This window comes from Lipotes vexillifer, unplaced genomic scaffold, assembly GCF_000442215.2.
Source record: "Lipotes vexillifer unplaced genomic scaffold, Lipotes_vexillifer_v1.1 scaffold421, whole genome shotgun sequence".
NCBI lineage: Eukaryota > Metazoa > Chordata > Mammalia > Artiodactyla > Lipotidae > Lipotes > Lipotes vexillifer.
In genome coordinates, this window is record NW_006781198.1 from 342,150 (window position 1) to 359,707 (window position 17,558).

Below are 17,558 nucleotides of genomic sequence, written 5' to 3' on the forward strand. Positions count from 1 at the left end.
CTCTCCTGTTGTGGAGCACAGGCTCTGGATGCACAGGCTCAGTGGCCATGGCTCACAGGCCCAGCCACTCTGCAGCATGTGGGATCTTCCCAGACCGGGACATGAACTCACGTCCCCTGCACCGGCAGGCGGACTCTCAACCACTGCGCCACCAGGGAAGCCCCTGGTGGTGGATTTAACAAAGACAGTGTTCTCATCTTCTGACCTTGGTAGTTCATCTCCTTATTTTTGTCTTCCCAGTCCTCTCTGTGCTTCCTTTCCCCGCTCCTCTCTGCCCAGTTTCAGATCTCGTTCTATGTTCCAAGTCCACTCACCAGCTTCTTCCTTTCCTCTTCAGGGAAGCCGTCTATGGAGCCCTCTGTCCTCATGCACTGGGGGCCTCTGATGCGCATGTGGGATACCTTTCCACTTGCTTACCAGCCCGCATTGTGCTTCTACCCTTTCCCTTTAACTGAAGGAGGGTCTTCTTATTTTTCTGCTTTATCCACTTTGCTTTCATGAAATGTACTGTGCAGCATGGTAGGCAGAGAGCAGGGGAGCAATATGAACAAGACATGTATAACCTCTCACCTCCAGGAATTTACAGTCTTGCTGAAAAGACAGAGATACGAAAATCTCCAGTACTGCATAATAAGCGATTCAGTTTGGTAGGGGTTCAACTCCATTTGTGTTGAGCTGTTTATTTCAAGTGCTTTTGACTTTATCAGGTGGCAACAAAGCCATCGGTGGGCTCTTCAAAGGGAAGCTTCCTTCCTCTTTGACCTAGAGTTGTAGATGTTTCTGATTGGCTGATCAGCTCTTCCCTGTCTCATCCATGTAGTGAATCCTTTAGATTATGACATTCTTACTTAGAGAGCAAAATCTGTTTCACTGTGTAAGAGGCCTTGGGTAGGGCCATTCTGGACAGAGGAGACAAGCAGACAGCTTGGCTACATAGCACTTAGGATGTGCTGGGAGCTGTGAGTCACCAGGTATAAAATGAGTACTTCCCCTCTCTTTTAGGAGTTTGGAGTCCCGGGAAGAAGACAGGGAAGTAAACCAACTATTATTATCCAGGGCACATGTGCTGGGCTAGAGGGATGCTTGGAGGACTGAAGAAAGGTAGATGGGATTAGGTTTATGGGTCAGTCAGTTTTGAAAAGATTTTAAATATAACAGAATCTTTTATTTTTGGCCCATTTCTCTTAGATTAAAGTTTTGAGAATGTCCCTTTCTACTCCTTGATTAAGGAAGATTATTTAATACTTATATCTGTGTAATGATCAAAGCCTGTCTCTGACAGAGTGAAAGTCAGCTGGATAGAGAAGCAACAAAGGCAGCCTTGCCACTAGTCAGGCTTGGAGGACAGACACATGGCAGGCCGGCTGCAAAGTTAGACCAGCCGCAAATTTATCATAGCACACTGCTTCTCCCAGTTATGCAGCAGCTGTAAGATGCCATGAGGGCCTCCCTTTCAGTGAGTAATGCTTACTTGCGGCTGACCCTCCAGACCTGCTTTGCTGTTCTCATATTTTATTGGTCATCTTTATTTTTTATTTTTATTTTTTGGCCATACCGCGCAGCTTGTGGGATCTTAGTTCCCCGACCAGGGATTGAACCTGGGCCACGGCAGTGAAAGCGTGGAATCCTAACCACTGGACCACCAGGGAATTCCCTACTGGACATCTTTAGTTGCTAAATCACCCTCACCTCATAACAACCCCTAGTTAATCCCCACATCTAATTTCACCTCAAAACTGCAGTCACTCCAGAACTGAATTGGCTTCCCTTAGACCCTCCTTGGAATCCTTCAACGAGAACCCAAACCTTACAAAAGATGATCCCCTTCTCTGTCTTTCTCAGTATCATTTCATGCTTTCTCTGAGTGCCATCCCTCGCTGCACCAAATCAATAAATCTGATTTTGTCTGACTGCAAATTTGTTCCTATTGCTGGTAGCCATCAACTGATTAGGCTTTAACACATGTGTCAGAGCTGCCTGTTAGATTGTACGTCCCTAGGAGGTCTGCTAATTCTGTATAGTACCTAGCATTAATAGGCTGGTAGTCGTTTTAATTCTCTATAGTGTTGAATGTTCCTTATCATAGTTGAGGGAGACATCTGTTTGCCTCAAGCGTGCCTGGTGATTCTGCATTTCACATATGGGTGGAATGTCTCAAATAATTTAAAAGTCTTCATGGCCACTATCTATCTAGCTTTTGTTTCAGGGATAAAATTAGTTGAGTTAAACCTTTGTGTGATTCATTTATTGTCTCTACTAGAATTTGGAGCTATATTAAATGAATGTTATTCATTCAACATGGATTTATTGTGTGACTGCTATGTGCCAGGCATTGTGCTTGTCACCTGAGAACCAAATAACATGGCCCCTGTCCTCATGGAGTTGACCACTCTTTAGCCTTCCTTGCCTGCCATGCCTTACTCTTAACTCTACCAACATTGATCTTTGTTGTAGAACTTGTAGATTTCTTTGGCTCAAAAGCCCACATTTTAAGGGCTAAACAGTTTTTGAACTTTATCAATAATGGGTCAGGAAATAATGGGACTAATTTTTGAGGAGCAATAAACTCCTAATTTCTGGAAATTTGTTCCATTTTCCTGGAGTTATAAACACCTAAGCTGCTAGTTGTAACCTGAATAATGGCTGGAGTTGTCCATCTCCTATGGTCGAGATAAAATTGGCTTGAACCTCCATTACTTAGCCTTTGGAATGTCCTACATTCTTCCCAAGACGTCTGTGAATTCCTGCAGGGATTATTACCTCATGCTCACTTCTTTGCCTGAGCTTCTGCTTCCAAAGTATTGGCTGAGTTCATGGACTGTCTTGTTCCTCGACAGCTTGCGTTTGTTTAAGGCCCCACCAACTCAGAGGTGAAATCCTCTCATTGGTGTACACACAAGTACCCCGTTCCCACAAGTTTGTGTGTGGTGAAATTTACCAGTGGTTTGTAGAAATGGAGTGGGTTTTATAGGTAATCTAGAAGTGCCAACAACTCAAAACTTAGTATCAGACTTCCTCATTCTTAAAAATAGCTTGGTCTTATATGCCAGTTCAGGTTCTAGTCTTTGACCTTGCTTCTTGACCTCCTCTTTCTTTTTTTTTCCCTCTGCCATTCTCTTCTCTGTTCTACTCCCACTCCAGTTTCTTTTCTTTCTTTTTCATAAATTTATTTATTTATTTATTTATTTTTGGCTGCATTGGGTCTTCACTGCTGCGCGCAGGCTTTCTCTAGTTGTGGTGAGCGGGGGCTACTCTTCGTTACGGTGCGCGGGCTTCTCTTTGCAGTGGCTTCTCTTGTTGTGGAGCACAGCACAGGCTCTAGGCACACGGGCTTCAGCAGTGTGGCACGCAGGCTCAGTAGTTGTGGCTCGTGGACTGTAGAGCTCAGGCTCAGTAGTCGTGGTGCACAGGCTTAGTTGCTCCGCAGCATGTGGGGTCTTCCTGGAACAGGGATTGAACCCACGTACCCTGCACTGGCAGGCAGATTCTTAACCACTGCGCCACCAAGGAAGTTCCGAACTGCTGTCTTAAAAAGAAATCTTCAAATTAAAATCCAAAGACACCAATGAATGTCTTCCCAAGGGGTGGAAGCTTCATCGTTGGATAAACATCATATTGGATCCTCTTGAATACACCTCTCTCAGTTTAGATTTTCATTTATGGAGAATTTGGATAACCGTTGTTTCTTCTTAATGGGGTAGAGTATTGTAGGAGTACCTTGGAGGGGAGGAAAGAAAGGAAGCGAGTTTTTGAAACCTCAGAACTTGGCCTGGTCTGAAAAGGTTGTGGGAACGTGGGTTGTACTTTAGGTCAGTCACCCCAGTGAATGTCTTTAAGATTTTGAATATCATTATCAAAACTTCACATTTCAATTTAATCATTAGGCACCATCTCCAGTGAAACATACTATGAGATTTGCTACTTAAAGGCTTTGGGTTGGGAATGGATTTCTAGACATTAAATTGGGTGTAATTATTAACCTTACTGCAGGAAGGCATGGGGCTCTGTGGTTTCACTAACTAATCTTTAGCCTGGGAATTCTGAGTTCAAAGGGGGAACTACAAAATAGTTAAACTCCTAAATATTTCTTTCTTTAACTTGGGGAAAGATTTCCAGATTATGTTAGTCAAGTTTACTAATTTATCGAAGAATCAAAGAAAATGAAACCCACTTTTGTGAGTTCTTCCAACAGTAATTGAAGCCCCTTTCCAATCTTTTATTTTACACCTTTCCTTCATCTCTCTAATGTATCTGCTAAGTGAGAAGCATTCTTTTAAGGACAGCCAGTTCACATCAGTGGTCATGGTGATTCCAAGGTGTCTATGACCTTGCCAAGGCTCTAGGAAGACAAAGTTTTCTGTTGAAGAACAAAACTGGCCATACTTCATTTTTCTTTCTTCTTTTTAAAAAATATTTATTTATTTATTTATTTTATTTTTGGCCGTGTCGGGTCTTAGTTGCGGCACGTGGGATCTTCACTGCGGCATGCAGGATCCTCCGCTGTGGTGCGAGGGCTTCTCTCTAGTTGTGATGCGAGGGCTCTGTAGTTGCGGCACGTGGGTTTAGTTGCCCCGCGGCATGTGGGATCTTAGTTCCCTGACCAGGGATTGAACTCACGTCCCCTGCATTGGAAGGCGGATTCTTAACCACTGGACCACCAGGAAGTCCCTCATTTTTCTTTCAAGCTTTCTTGTCTTTTCACTTTTCTCAGTATTGAACTGTGTGTGTGTGTGTGTGTGTGTGTGTGTGTGAACAAGAGGAAGAAAGAGAGAAGTGTTTATGTCAACCTGGAAAATATTGGTCTAATGAAAAATATCCATTAATAACCCTATTCAGCTCTGATCAAAAGCTAAAAGACTGGTGATTTTAGTTTGTCCATTAACATGTGCCATGGTGTTTGTTCCAAATATCTTGCATTTTCTATTTGGCATTTAGACATGATTTTAGAATGTCTGTGAAATTGGAAGATGTGCAAATTAGAGTATGTATATCTTTTCTGTTTATAGTAATTAACTATTCTAAGCAAAGACAGGCATTTAATAAACAGTTATAAAGTAATTATCGGGGCTTCCCTGGTGGTGCAGTGGTTGAGAGCCCGCCTGCCGATGCAGGGGACGCGGGTTTGTGCCCCGGTCCGGGAAGATCCCACATGCGGCGGAGTGGCTGGGCCCGTGAGCCATGGCCGCTGAGCCTGCGCATCCGGAGCCTGTGCTCTGCAACGGGAGAGGCCACAACAGTGAGAGGCCCGCGTACCGCAAAAAAAAAAAAAAATTATCAACCTTTTAAGAAAAAATAGAAAAAGTATCTAATAAAATAAATTGCTAGCTAATTGTGTGTGTTTAAAAATATCACTAAATCTAAGTATTGAACTATTCTCAGTAAGACATTTCATTGGCCCCACTAAAATAAAGCCCTTTTGGCAGCACCAACAGAACTTCTTGTTCTTACAGTGCATGAGATTTGGAAACACAGAAGGTGAAATTTTAGACATATTTAGTATGATTTGAAGTTCTGCCAAGGTATACCAAACTTTTCATTGATGGATACTGTGCATCTACTAGAAAATCAATACTTAAGTTCACATTTTAGGATAATTTTTAGAATGAGCTTTTTGCATTTTCTTGTGAGTCAAAGGGACAATTCATGATGGAAGTATGATTATTTCCACATGCTAGGAATAATAGGAAAATGTGACCAAATAGCAAAGTATAGTCAAGGAAGACAAATTATGCTCAACCATTTATTGAATGCTGCTCATGTATAATTTCACAGTTTCTTGAGAATATTTATCCAGAGCCTGCTGAATGCCAGGCAGTGGGCTAGATTCTAGCCACACAGATATAAAAAGACACTGAGTATGTGCCAATCAGAAATTACAACAAGGTAATTGTCAGAGGACGCTGAAAAGAGTTTTCAAAGAAATGCTGTGTGAAAAAGTGTAAAAGATGGGAAAAATAATACCAGAGATTGTTAATCCAAGGGGAGAGAATTTTTTATTTAGACCTAATTAATAATTGGCTTCAATGCTTATAAAGAATATGGTGACTAGGTCTTCTCCATCATAGCTGGGTACCGAAAAGGGGAAAAAATATTAAGCTGTGGTGTGAAGTTTGAAGCATTTCAGTCAGATTGAAAGAAAGCTTTAAAAAACTTGGTTAAGACTACTAAGCATTTATTGAAAGAAAGTGTCATATCTTCTTTTCATCTGTTTTAAAACATAAATCCATTCCTTTGACTTGCATATTTCAGTTGCATACCAAAATGGCAGAGGTGAATTGAGGTTTCCCTCTAACCTCAGGTTTTGTGGGTTAGGTTGCCGTTAGAGTCTTCCTGGAAAGCCCAGGACTACGTCCCAGGTTGTCATCACAGCCCCTCATGGAGGGAGCAGTGTGTGGGAGGAAACTGCCCAGGTGACCGGCAGCAATCCGTGCTGGTACCTTCTGCTATGATTTCTCAAGTTGCAGAGTTCTTCTGTGTAAATAAGCAGGCGGTGCTGTGATTTGCTGGTACTTCCAGTCAGAAATTTTGAAAAGCAACAAAATTTGAAGAAACACCATGAAAGTAAAGGGTTTGGAGAATATTCCTGTTTTGGAATGTGGGTTTTGTATTTGGAACTGTAGCGTAGCCTCCTTGACAGATACAGCAACCATCTAAAGAGATGTTTCCGTTTTTTTCCCCCACACATTGTACATTCAGAAAAGAAAACCCAAGAGAGTGAGGTGTTAAAGGAATAAGGGAAGTGAAACTCAAAGGAACCAGTAATAATAAACAAGCATATAAGGTCATCTATGTTGATGCATTCATTTTTTATTAGGATATAGAAAGAGTTTAAATTATATTTCTCTTTAATTAAGAACAGATTTGTGTGTGTGTGCCCTGGGGTAATCTTAAATGCCTAACTTGTGGAAACTTTGTTTCAGAGATCCAGGGTAGCATAGAGCAGCAATAAATCCTTAGACTGTTCCTTGTGGAACAGCATGGTGAGAACACCATGCTAATGAAGGCAGGAACTTGGACTGGGACCCCATGGGACTCTCAGTTCTACTAGGTCCCTGACCCCAGACTGTCCCCCAAACATCTAGCTGTCCTCTCAAGTGTGGCATTGTTTAAGGCATAGGTGAGAATGTATGTGAAAATCAGCTTACATCTATCACAATATTGGAGAACAACTAAAAAGGTCTTCGTCCCACAGGTAGTAGGCTAATAATCTTACCTTTGTGTCCAAAATAAAACATATTTCTGTGTACTTCAAAATGGATGCATGGAGGCATTTTTTAAAGGTAGGGCGATTTATTTACATTTGGTTTATTTCAGCCTGAAGTATAAAGGTTGTGTGCTTTAGTATATAGCTTGGTCAACAATGAAAATTCCCATTTATTATTGTGAAAGACTCCTTTTTAAGCAGCCAGCCAAATCAAGCTCAGATGTCATCCCATGATTACGTAGTTTGGATGTTTGGTTTGTTGAAATAAGGTTGATTTCAGCCCACCTGTTAGCTGGGGACAAAACTAAGTGGTAAGGGACTGTGGGAGAGTGAAAACTAAATGGACTTTGTATATTTGCAATGTCTAATGTTTAACCTGGGACATTTCTCTCTAGGAAATTTCTAGTGGCAGTCAGTCCATGCTGCTTTGTGTTTTTTTCCTCACCTTCTGGCAGTATTTTTGAGTTTCAAAGATTTATGAACCTCCATGGCCATCTTGCTATTTCAAATTATACAACCTAATGTAACTGGGCTACCAACTTCTGGCAATATTTATAAAGGAAGTCATCTAATATTACCCAAGTTCCATTTTGTAACTTATATGGTGATTGATAAAACTCCATAGTCACAGCTTGTTTTTCTAGAAGTGAACAGATAGCTCAATTTCCAGTCCTATGAGTTTTGCATTAGCTTGTGTGCTGTGGGATCTCCCACAGCTGGTTTTTAAAAGCTGGATTAAAGGGACTTCCCTGGTGATGCAGTGGTTAAGAATCCGCCTGCCAATGCAGGAGACACGGGTTTGAGCCCTGGTCTGGGAGGATCCCATGTGCCGCAGAGCAACAGAGCCCATGTGCCACAGCTGCTGAGCCTGTGCTCTAGAGCCTGCGAGCCACAACTACTGAGCCCACGTGCCACAATTACTGAAGCTCGCGTGCCTAGAGCCTGTGCTCTGCAACAACAGAAGCTACTGCAATGAGAAGCCCGCGCACCACAACAAGGAGTAGCCCCCGCTTGCTGCAACTAGAGAAAGCCCACACGCAGCAATGAAGACCCAACGCAGCCAAAAATAAATTAAAACCCCCCAAAAAAAAGCTGGATTAAAAAAGTGATTTGAGGACTTCCCTCGTGGTCCAGTGGTTAGGACTCCACGCTTCCACTGCAGGGGCATGGGTTCGACCCCTGGTCCGGGAACTAAGATCCCATATGCTGTGAGGCGTGGCCAAAACAACAACAAAACCAAAAAAACCCCCAAAGCAAAAACAACAACAAAAGATTTGAAATATCAATTTAAAAATTACAAATATATATATTTACTATAGCATAGAGATTCTTTTAGTATGGCTTTTGCAGTGTAGCTGTTTCTCATGAACTCTCAATTGGCTAATATTTAAGTTAGTCAAATAGTATGTGGAAGTTGGATAGAATTAACTTTCCTCTAGCTGGCACTTCTTCTAATCAGGTTGCTATTCCCTTGTGTTACTCCTGTTTCAATTATTTTATCAATAATATTGATTAACTTTGTCTGACTCTTCTTACCTGTTATCTAAACATGTATACATGGATATGTATATAATGAAGTATAGGCATAGGCAATGTGATTTGTCATTGGGATTTTTCAGCACTTTTACTTAGTGACTCTTATTTATTCCTAAACTCTCTTCCTCTCTTCCACTTCCCTAATTCACTTGCTTATATAGAACCATATTCAAACTGTAATTCTCTGTTTATGAATTCCCTTTGCTCTAGCTTATGGTGTCAAGTTAGTGGAGTTGTGTGCATCAGATTCTGTGCCAAGAGAACCTGTCCAATGCTTATTATAAATGAAATTCCTAGAAAGACAATCTTGATTAGATATCTGCATTTTAATCTGTAGCAGTGTCAGTTTAGCTTGTGTCCCAGACACCATGGGATTATTCTGAGTATATAGACAGAATTATAGAATCATAATGGCAGTCTTCCAGTACTCCATCTAAGTGATCCTAAACGATTATAGAAGAAGGCTTTGTTGCAGTGTGTGGAGAAGGGGAGTCTGACAGTGGGGTGCTCTGTGTTTCTGTTATTATTTTAGACCTTCTTGCATGTGGGAGGGTTTGGAGCTTAACGGAATGACACACACTAAACTTCCAGCGCTGTTCTCATAGTTAGAGCTTAATTCATGGAAGTTATGCCTCATTGCTACTGATGTTAACAAGAGCCCTGTGGTAAGTGAAATAAGAGATGGATCACTGACATTGTATTGGCTGCATTTACTGGCTATGTCCAAAAGGAGAAAATGTAAATGTAAATGCTCGATGGAGTACAAAAGCCTCTACGGATGCTAGGTGATACTTATCACTCCTTCTGACTGGGATGACCATAAATTAGATGGTTAATAAATGGTTGAGATTATTATTATATAAATACATGAAAGAGGAAATACATTAGTAAATAAAGTAGCATACAGTAAACTTGGGCGTGAGACTGAATCTTGGAGTTGTTCTTCAAATATTGAGGGTTTACATAATTTCACAATGACTGAGATATATAGAGAGTGAAAAATATACACTTGACTTAGGATATTGTCGGGAAGGAAAAGAAAATGTCTGTGTCTTATTTTAGTGGAAAAGGAGTTTAAAAAAATATTTTGGATATCCTTTAAAACCTCTGGTAGAGCTGCAGAACTGAGCTCAGAGAATGAGCAGTTACGAGGGAATTGAAGCAGCTAGAATCCAGACCACATTATGCCACAGGACCAGGCCGTTAAGGATGGTACTGCCACCACCATGATCAATGGAGACATTCAGCTTCTCAGGCCACTGCCCCAAACTTTTCACAGTAGATGTGGTAAACACTACCCCTAGAAACTGGGCTTCATTGCTACTGATGGTACCACTTTTACCTTCTCTGCTTTGTTGTGTCACTGGAACCGGTGTTAAAGCCCTGGATGGGACTGCTGGGCCAAGCAAAGGTCATGTTCTGATGGTTTAGCTTACAGTAGGGCTGATAAAGTGGACATTGGCCTTTTTAACCTTCTGTGACTTGTGGTAGGATCTGCTTCTCCCCAAGCTTCATGTGATGGGAACTCTGTTCTTATGGAAGATGCATTCAGATGCCGGAAAGCCAAAATCTGACAAATATTTATTACACATCTTTCTGCCAAATTCAATGCTAACGTTTCTGATACCTCTGAAGACATACTCATCCTCTTCCTCAGAAGGAGGTTACCCATTGTCACCTTAGTTATTGTATCTTGTTCCAAGTCAGGATCTCTGGGTGATGTCTATTCTTTTTCTAGTTCTGCTGCTATCCCAACTCAATATTTTGATATAAATGTAATTATTATTACCTCATGTAAATCAATGAGATGGGGGGAGGATATTAGTTATAGACAATATCCAAGATATACAAGACATCACAAGAAAGGAAATAGGGTATTTCTTCAGAGAATCATGAGACTAGAGATAGTATTCATGATGTCCTTTTCTACCCTCCTTCCTACCTTTAATTAACATTGGGTTGGCCAAAAAGTTCATTCGGGTTTTTCTGTAACATCTTATGAAAAACCCGAACGAACTTTTTGACCAACCCATACTCCATCTGCTTAGGATTCTTAATTGGTTGGGTGGCTCACATGTTTGTTCTGGAGGGATCTGAGCTGTTGGTAGTGTTGTCAATATGGGATTGCTGATGTTTTCCATTAACATCATTGTTTTTAAGCAACTATGAATTATATATAACATACAAAAGAGAAACCATAACTACAGTTTGTAGAACAATAAAATTAACATCTGTGTACTACATTCAGCTTAAGAAACAGAGCAGAACAAATATAGTTAAAGCTCCTATGTCTCTCCTTAGTCCCATTTCTTGCTCCTTCCCAAAATGTAAGCACTATCTTGAATTTTATATTTATCATCTCATTGCCTTTTGTTTTCCTTAATAGTTGTGCTACATATATATGTAATCCTAAACAATATGTAGTTAAGTTTGGAACTTATATAAATGGAATCATACTCTGTGCATTCTTTTGCAACCTGCTTATTTTGCTCAACATTATTTGTGGTATTCATTCATGTTGTGGGGAGTTGTATCTCTTTCATTCACCTTGCAGCACTGTATTCCATTTTATAAATATAATACTATTTATTCATTCTCCAATGGATAACATTTGGATTATTTCTAATCGTTCCTCCTTCTTTCTTTTTTGTATTACTATTGAAAATATTTTGGGCATATCTCAGTTCATAAACACAAGAGTTTCTCCCTAAGAGATATATATTGAGAGTTTGTGCCCAAGAGCCAACGTCTGTTCATTCCTCAATGGGCTGAGTATTTTACTCCACCCCAGGGCATACTTCTCTGGTGAATGGTTTCAGGTCTCATTGAAAGGACTTTGAGGAAGACTCAAAAGTTTTTATTTGTGATATTAGGATAAAGGATCATTTGGCAAGGGCCAGGCCTCAGGTATCAGGATACCTTCAGGGGCTGTGAGGTCTGATAATTGACTGTGGGCTATGACAACTGGAAGTTTGAGTCAGGCTTCTGTTTACAAGATCTGGAGATTTTTGTTATAGAAATCAAGTAGTGAGTCGCACAACTCTTTTAATCTTAGAAGTCCCAAGATCATTCAGGCAGCATTATAGGGCCTTACAGGTCAGTTTATTGTGGTTACGACATTGACTCTGCTGCCCCTTATGGTTACTCTGCCTGCTTTGCCTCTGGAGATGAAGTGCTGCTTTTTCCTTTTACCACCCCACAATCCTGATACCCCGCTGGAACCAGAGAGCCCATTTAAAATGCAGCATCTTCTATGCACCAGCGCACTTTTAGAGTGGCTGGAGCAATGTTCCTCACCCATGGGTTCCTCAAGGCCTTGTTGAAGGGAGGGTGTTTCGGATCCTTCTTCGAGCCACATAGGTAGGAGATTAGTGGCTGAAGCGCTCATGAAATTCTACTCCAAGATTCCTGTCTCCTGGAGTCTTTGGCTGCTTCCTTCCTTGGAGTCACTTAACTAATTTCTGTAAAGGGCAGGCAGTAAATATCTTAGGCTTTTGGGTCATATAGTCACTGCTGTAAGTACTCAACTCTGCTGTTGTAGAATGAAAGCAGCTCTTGGCAGCTTGTGAGTGGTGGCTGTGCTCCAGAGAACAAGCAGAATGTGGCCCATGGGCAATAATTTGCCGACCTTGGCTCTGAATTATATGGAAGAAAATTTGGCATCTTAACTTCTTTATTGAGGACCACCGCTAAGTCCCAGTTTTTTTGTTTTGTTTTGTTTTGTTTTTTGCGGTACGCGGGGCTCTCACTGTTGTGGCCTCTCCCGTTGCGGAGCACAGGCTCCGGACGCGCAGGCTCAGTGGCCATGGCTCATGGGCCCAGCCGCTCCGCGGCATGAGGGATCTTCCCGGACCCAGGCATGAACCCACGTCCCCTGCATCGGCAGGCGGACTCTCAACCACTGTGCCACCAGGGAAGCCCTAAGTCCCAGTTTTAATAAACTAGCTAAGCAAAAATTCAGGGCTATTTCTAGCTGCTCAAGATAGTATATTGTGTCCAGTCTTTGGCAAGTACGCCCATGGTGATAAAGGGTGATACCTCATCCAGTGTTAGTCTCAACTATTCTTCAATGAACACAGTATCTGGGACTGTGAAGTTATTAAAATATTTTTTTTCACTAAATGTGCTTCAAAATTACCATACCCCAATGAGCAATCACCATAAACTAGAAGTCAGTTTTGTTTGCAAGAGCTGTCTTCCCTGCCTTATACTTGGTTTCTTCCTTTGTTTCTTCAGAGAATGGTACTACTTACCCATCTTGTTTCGAGAGTCAAAAACCTCACTCATCCTCAGTGTGTAGTTAATGACTTCCATCAGTTTTAACTCTCAAGTATCTGAAATTCATCCATTTCTCTCCACCTCTACCCCCACTGTCATCATAATTCAAGCTACTATCATATCTTGCCCAGTTTTCCTTGGTCGTCTCCCACATCGTCTTATACTCGTTCTGTTTCTTCTGCATTCTGTTTTCTCTTTTATTTCAACCAGAGTATGGAAACACAGATTTGACTATGTTACGATGGGGTTTAAAACTCTTCAGTGACTTTCCATTACTCCTAGCATGGAGATAAATTCCTTAACTTACCCTCTTAGGCCTTATGCCAGTGCTTTTCAAACTTCAGGCTGTGACCCTTTAGTACATTGAAAATCAATTTAGTTGTGACAAATACATACAAAGATAGAATAGACGATAGTAGATTGCATGATAAGTAGTGAAGGTAACTCCTGTTTTGTGAAACTGATTTTGATGGAGTGTGTGTGCATGTGAATTAAGTTGCAGTGTAAGATGTATTCCTTTCTGAGTGGTGGTCAATAAAAGTCTGAAGGATATTGTCTTATGTGTTCTTGTACCTTCATATACTTTCAGATCCACTCTTCCAACACTTTCTTTTGCTCTTTTCTCTTTACCTTGCCATTCTCCATCAAGAGGTAGAGTCTAATTTTTCTTCCCGTGAACCTGGATGGGACTTTGGATTGCCTGGGAGAATAGGATGCAACAGAAGTGGTGTTGCATGACTACTGGCCTTCTTTCAGACCATGGTGTACCCATGCTACCTCTTGTCTCAGGACCTTTGCACATCGCTGTTCTCTGCGTCTGGAACATTCTCCCCTGTTCCTCTCTTTGCCTCTTTTGCTCATACTTACCCCAACTCAAGTGTCATTTTTTCAGGGAAGCCCTCTCTGACCTTCCTAACTAGATCAAATTCCCCCACTATTGGTGCATATTGGGCCTTTCTCCTTGTTACAGTTGCATTTACCTTTGTGTAGCTGGATAGTTGATTGAAGTCCTTTCTCCCCCTAGATTATAAACACCAAGAGGTCAGTCATTATATCTGTTGACACTCATCTTTGTACCACCCCTGCATTAAACACAGTATCTGGCACACAGAATTTTTTTTTGAATGAATGAATAGTAATCATGCTACTTTCCTGGTATATGAAAATGGCTGTAATCAGTTTTTGCTTCCAATACTACTATTTCCTTCATATTTAAAAAATTTTAGATGTTTTTTGAAAATGAAGTGTTCCAGTTTTTAAGGCTGCGACGTAAATTACCCCACAATTTAGAAGCATATGACAATGATTTATTTTGCCTGTGGGTCCTGTGTGTCAGGCATTCAGGGATGCACAGCAGAGATGGTTTTTCTCTGCTCCATAAAGTCTGGAGCGCTAGCTGAATACTTGCAGGCTGACTGCTGGAATCATGGGAAGGCTGTTCACTCACATGAATGGTGGCGAATGGTGGCTGTCAGCTGGACCTTACTTCCTCTTCACCTGCCCGTTTCCACGTGGTGTCTCCTTGTGGGCTAGATTGGTCTTCTTCACAGAATGGTGGGCTTCTAAGGGCAAGTGTTGAAAGAGAATCTAACAGACAGGCAGATAGACAGACTCAGAAGTCATGCAACATCACTTGCCTTACATTCTCTTCTTCCAGGCAGTCCAAAGTCCTGTCCAGGTTTGGGGGGAGGGGAAACAGACTTCACCTCTTAGTGGGGAGTGGCAAGATTCTGGAAAAGGAAGTGGGCCAGAAATATCGCTGTGGGCATTTTTGGAACACACCCTCTGCCACACTGGGAATTTGTTTCTGTTATAGCATTTAGGTACAGTCCTTGCATACCTTCAGATGTCAATATTTTGATGATTACTTTGTGAATTAGTACAAAGGCTCTCTTCCTTTTCATATCTCTTATGTTTGAGTATCCAGAAACAAACTGAGTTTTCACTTAATTGCTTATAGAATTAACTACACTGTATATATATGATTTATCCCAATATAAACAACTTCTCCTTAGTTTTCTGGTTGCTCAGGAAGCACCACTCTGTTCTGGGAAATTTTTCCCATAGAGTATTGACAGCACAGAAAACAGATCATGAAGGAACCATTTAATTTGATCTTCTGAAATATAATTTGTCAGTAGAACTGAGTAGAAACATTCTATTAACATGTAGAATTTAACCTGATAAATTTGAACATTCACATGCAGATAATCTGAAAAAGTGACTTCATGTAATTATGATGAAATATTTGAAAGAATTCAGATATTTCTAACTATATCAAATATTTTTATTGTAATCAAATATATATACTTAGATATAAGTAATAGAGAGAAGTTAATCCTAAATATAATTATTTAATAACTTTTGTGCTTAATTTTTAAAAATTAGGTCACATTTACGTTTTTTCCAAATATTTTTTTTTCTCTTCTTTCTAAGTGACTTATATTTAGCATTTTGGATATCCTCATCCTTACTCTCTTAATTTTTTTCATTTCTTTATCTTCTTACTTTATTCACTATTCTCTAAACTCTTCCCATGTTCAGCTTCTAGCCTTTACTGTGCTTATTAAACATGATTAAAAAAGAAAACTTCAGCTGCCAGCTTCTCAGTTCATCTCTTTCCAGTGTGTTCATGTCTTATTTTCAAAGTTAAAAAGTATATATGCTGTGATGTCTTGATTAAGTGAAGATATTTTTGATTAAGTAAAGATATTTTTGATCAAGTGCATGCATTGTTGGCTACCATCTCCCCTCCCCACACCAATTGACTTTTATTTCTTTTTTTAAAAATTTATTTTATTTATTTATTTTTGGCTGTGTTGGGTCTTCCTTGCTGCACATGGGCTTTCTCTAGTAGTGGCGAGCAGGTGCTACTCTTCGTTGCGGTGCGCGGCCTTCTCATTGCGGTGGCTTCTCTTGTTGCAGAGCACGGGCTCTAGGCATGGCGGGCTTCAGTAGTTGTGGCTCACGGGCTGTAGAGCACAGGCTCAGTAGTTGTGGCACACAGGCTTAGTTGCTCCATGCCGTGTGGGATATTCCAGGACCAGGGCTCGAACCCGTGACCCCTGCATTGGCAGGTGGATTCTTAACCACTGCACCACCATGGCAGTCCCGACTTTTATTTCTTGATAGCATTTTTATTAACATGTTAATTTTGGTGAAAAATACTCCAGATCATTTCTGCAATTGATATTTGCGTTTGACTTGGCTTAATGATTAGCATAGGAGAGGGATTGAAATACCAGGGAGTCAAAGCTATAGGTAAGGCAAAAACAAATTATGGTTAGCAAAATTTAATAAATCAAAGAGCTGCTTAAGAAATAAGTGAATGAGTGATGAGGTAACTCCTTACAATACCAGTCTGAGCTGTCATCTGAATGTCACTGAGTCTGCACCATGTTTAGATAATTTTAGTGACTGTTGTCAAATAAAGGATCGGGTTTAAAATATTACCATTTTATATATAATGTATCATCCATTCTCATTAGAGGAAATAGAGTTTTCTGTTGTGAAGTTTTGAAGACTGTTTTGATAAAAATGTTTGAAGTCAGGTTAAGATGATACGGAATCTTTCCTGTCTAACCCGAAGACGTAGAGAATTTACTAGTAATTTGGCAAAAGTAATACCTGTTTCTTTCAGAGAGGATAAATGATGTATGTGATTTAGAAGTTAATAAAAATTAAAGGGCCTCACGTATTTAGTAGAAGTGTAACTGCCAGCAAGCATGTGTCAGTTTTGTTTGTTCTTTAAACCACATAAGGGTTTTTTTTCCTTAATTGATCTGAGGTACATTTTCTTTTTCAGAAGCAAATACCTGTCAACTTTGTGATTTCTTTGCTATTTAAAGAAATTTAAAAAGACTTCACATAGAATTACAAAATAAAGCGGTTCATATCAAACTATTTGCACTGCATGAGGGTGAATCTGCTGCGTTCTTTTGATGTTTCCAAGTCATCAAGCTACCGAGCCAGGCAGCTTATCAAAAAAGAGAGGGTGGCAGTCATTTAGGAACTTGTAATACAAGGCAGGTAGTGCTGACAAAGGTATAGGACAACTTAAGAAACATTGAACTAGGACTTAGATTGATTTATTAACATTGTGTATAAGCAATGGCTCAAGGCATATTATAGGGCTGTGAGTGAAGGAGAGCTGGGGGAAGTCTACGTCCCCAGGGAGAATTCTCTGCCCATCTCCAGTTAGATAGGAGAGATTTTATAGAAGGGGTGAGGTTTCAGTAGCTGTTTGAGTGAAAGAAGGGAGACATCTGGAAGAGCTGGGAGTACAAGTCGGCAAGCTGATGCATAACAGTATGTGTCCTTATCATGCCGGAAAGGACAAGGAAAAGGCATTCAATTTTTGCCTTCCTTTTATTTCAGTATTCCTTTTCTCCCCCAATATTGTGTTTTTAGAGTAGAGAAAATGCTCCAGCTGCTTTTCATTCTAATTCATTTTAATGATGAAAATACTCAAGTTTTTAAAATTGCAATTCAAGCCTTTTGGGAGCACAAACAGGCACCCCTGTGTTAGGGAAAGATTCAT

At 40.5% G+C, this 17,558-nt stretch overlaps 1 protein-coding gene and 1 non-coding gene across 2 annotated transcripts in view; one reads left to right on the forward strand and one right to left on the reverse strand.

Annotated features, from left to right (window-relative positions):
* DCDC2 (doublecortin domain containing 2) overlaps positions 1-17,558 on the forward strand; it is a 156,254-nt gene that overhangs the window by 14,391 nt on the left and 124,305 nt on the right. The gene's annotated exons all lie outside the window — the stretch shown is intronic.
* Positions 1,578-1,649, reverse strand: TRNAE-UUC (transfer RNA glutamic acid (anticodon UUC)). Its single transcript has one exon. It is a non-coding gene; the product is annotated as a tRNA-Glu (tRNA).